Source organism: Belonocnema kinseyi, chromosome 3 (genome assembly GCF_010883055.1).
Source record: "Belonocnema kinseyi isolate 2016_QV_RU_SX_M_011 chromosome 3, B_treatae_v1, whole genome shotgun sequence".
NCBI lineage: Eukaryota > Metazoa > Arthropoda > Insecta > Hymenoptera > Cynipidae > Belonocnema > Belonocnema kinseyi.
In genome coordinates, this window is record NC_046659.1 from 62,897,969 (window position 1) to 62,901,733 (window position 3,765).

Below are 3,765 nucleotides of genomic sequence, written 5' to 3' on the forward strand. Positions count from 1 at the left end.
GAAACCCAGCCAGGGATAGCCCGGCCGGGATCCGACCAGAAATCTTGTTGTGGTAGGGCCAACCGGGGAAATTTCTACACGGGTCCTGCGCTATATATCGTAATTATCGCATTATAATAGCATAAAATCGAGATATCGTACATTGCAAGTTTTTACATTATATACCACAGAATTTTGCAATCTATAACGTAAAAATTTAAAGTTATTGCTCTATCACATTGTGTTTCTTTTGTTGTAATCTCGCGAGAGTTCTAGTAGTGGCCAAGCGATATTAGTGCATTTTAATATCGTATATAGCGCCGGAACCTGTTTGTACGTTATCATATTGCGCTTTATTGCCATACAGAGGTTTTAAGATATCATTGTGCGATATCTTTTTCTCTGTGTCGAAGTGGTCTGCGGTAAGGACAGAAGAAAATTTTTCGCCTTTAAAAAAAAATGGTAAACCACTTTTAATTAAAAATTTTGATTAAAAATTTTAATTAAAAATATCTGTGGAATTAGACCTGATAGCAACAAAAATAAAGCCAGAATCGTATTTAGGTGATCAGTCTAATAGCAATATGGAAAAGAATCAAACATATCTTTGGAGACATCTTCAAAACAAAAAAGAATCATATAGACCATACAGGAATAAAGTTTTTCACCTGCTTCATCCAAGAAGCTACACAATCCTTGAAGAACATATTCAACGATTACAAAAAATGCAAACCTTAATTTGGCTTTCTGTGATACTCATTTTAAAATATTCGACATCGCAAAACAATCGATACACTACATTAAACGTTCTCAATTAGTTTCATCCTTTTTATTTACCGTCTATCGTTGTCACTTTAAGTTCAGTGATAGTAAAAAATAGATAAAACTACCCTTAAGAACGAAAAAACAGATTGGAGAAGATTGACATTTATAATTGAACAAAACATATAACTCTAGATACAACATTAAAAACAACAACTACTTAAAGTTCAATATCATAATCTCTGAAGAACATATAAAGCATTCTCTGAAGAGCAGGCCATGATGAAAAAAGTTCCTTCGATTTTCATGGCATTCAAGTATTTTCAGTATATATCGATCCAAGATACCGTGCAAAAGGATTTGCCGATGTAGTCTGCGATTACCACCCAAGCTCAGGTAGACTATTTGCTTGAAATACGTGCCCAGCTCACTTAAAAAACAGATAGCAACGGTTGGATTAATTTTATTTTTAACTTCAAATATGGGTTTTTGTCGGAGACGCGACCCAAGCTTTCATCTTTTTTTTCTATCAGCAACAAAATGAAATGACAGTTTTAGTCATATCTCTGGTTTTTGTAGTAACGTTTTGCAAGCTTTCAACTGGAATAAATAAAATTAAAACAAAAATTCGTCAAAAATTTAGTAAATTACTTATATTTTTAAAATTTGAGACTTTTTGGATTTTCAAACAAAAAATTTTAAAAAATCCATTATTATGTCTATTTTTACGCCTAAAAGGAAATGATGAGCTCGGATTAAGTTTAAAGGTGCCCCACGCTTTAGAAAGGGTTTTGAAATCAATTTAAGTGTTTTTAACGAAAAACTTTTAGATTTAGATTTTTTCTTTAACCAAAATTCGCATAAATCCTCTATTTTAAAAACATAAAAGTTTCTTAACAAAGTTTTTATACATATTTTTGTTTTGAAAATTTAATTTATTCCATTCGAAAGCTTAGTAAATTTACTACAAAAACCACTTATTTCCAACAAATCTCTTGTAACATCGGCAAATCCTTTTGCACTGTATCTTGGGTCGATATATACTAAAACATATGTAAATTTCATGAACATCGAAGCAACTTTTAATGCTGCTCCCTCAATTTTCCTATTGAAAATACGTGGAGGAACACTTCCATTTTTACGAATATGAGCCCCAGAATCGTTGCGCACAGTATTATGCAAGATTTTAGGAAAGGGTGCGTGATGTCCTCACGGCAGTTTATTATATCTAACAAAAGGTGTATAAAAGTGGCCCTCCTCGAAGAAGAAGGTGTGGATTTCGGGATAGTGAGGGTGCGTGGGTTATCGTTCACAGAGGATACAATTGTTATGGCAGTAGGTCGAAAAAAATTTTGAGAAACAAAGAATTTTGAGGAAAATGAATACAAGTATGAAAAACATGGTCCTTACAATTAACATAAATAACACATTTTCAGTAGATATAAGTCAAATGAGGTGCAGATATGGCTTTAACAAGTGCGTCTAATTGAGATAATCTAATCAGGTATCAGGCTGGTACTATTTACCATTACATAATGAATAGTTTTTTTAATGGGGCGTAAATACGATTTTTTTTCACTATTATTATTACACCATTAACTCATTTCCCTTTCGGGATAGGCATGACTCATTTGGTGGGGAGGGGGTAATATGAAGAAGGGATTATAGAATTTTTAGATTGGTCTAAAATTCTCGAGTTATTTATTTAAATAATACGTTCGTTCCACAACACTGCTCCGACCGAGGCTGTTGATCAATCTCTCTAGCAATCACCCTAAGTGAAGAGCCTCACCAATTCGTCATGTGAGGTTCCTCACTTTGGTCCATTAGTATTTAAGGTCTTTTGTTTCAGGGGTCATTCATTCTTCTGACACTGTTTTTATTAACTATTTGTCGCCATACTTTCATGTCCTGGCATATTTCTCTAGCTTCTTTCACGTCCATAAATTTTTTAATGCAAGCTCTCATGTTTCTGTCGTTTCTGTGTTTTGTTGATTCCATCTAATCTGAAGAGTCTAATAATCGGTACCAATTCTGGCGCTATTCAGCCTTCAATATATTAAAAAATTCTATAATGAGTCGAACGTATGAAATGCTCATTCCAGTATAATTCATGTATTCATAATTTAAATCTTACATACACTGAGAAAACTATATCACATGAAATACAATATATGCCGTAATTCCTGCGCTATATATCGTAATTATCGCATTATAATAGCGCAAAATCGTGATATCGTGCATTGCAAGTTTTCACATTGTATACCGCGTAATTGAGCAGTCTATAACGTAAGAATTAAAGTTTATTACGCTATCACATTGTGATTTTTCTTTTGTGATCTCGCCAGGGTTCGAGTAGTGAACAAACGATCACAGGAAAAATTAAAGATAAAGTTTACATCGATTCCAGGTGAAAGATTCGCCGGAACAAAAATTAACCTTGCCAGATAAAGATTTACATGAATCGAAGATAATTCCCGATTTTTAACCTTTCCTGGATAATCTTTCATCTTATAATCGAACCACTTTTATTCGAGGTATAGTGACAATTACGATGCCAGCGTTATCCAGTGTCGTTTAATTTCATTAAATTTGAGATAAATGGGGATTCCCATTTGTCAGTTACATTTTGCATCGACGAGTTCAGAATTATTTTCCTAACCTCAGTGAAAATATGTTTAATCATTAACCGTTGCAGATATTACCTGCAGCAAATTTTTCCTCTTTTCGGTGATTGTTTTAAATCTGGTGTCTCGATTTGTAACTCGAACTCACTCATACTCTGCCTTTTTTACATTGCTGCTAAGGACGCCCCGCTACTAACCAAATTTAACTTAATCTTTTTCTGTGATATTAGTGCATTATAATATCGTACAAAGCTCCGGGACCTCATTGTACGTTATAATATTGCGCTTTTTTGCAATATAGAGATTTTGCGATATCATTGTGCGATATCTTTTTCTCCGTGTACGAGTCAAGCTTGACATTATAATAGATATTAAAGTCAGTGCAAACATCAAGTGA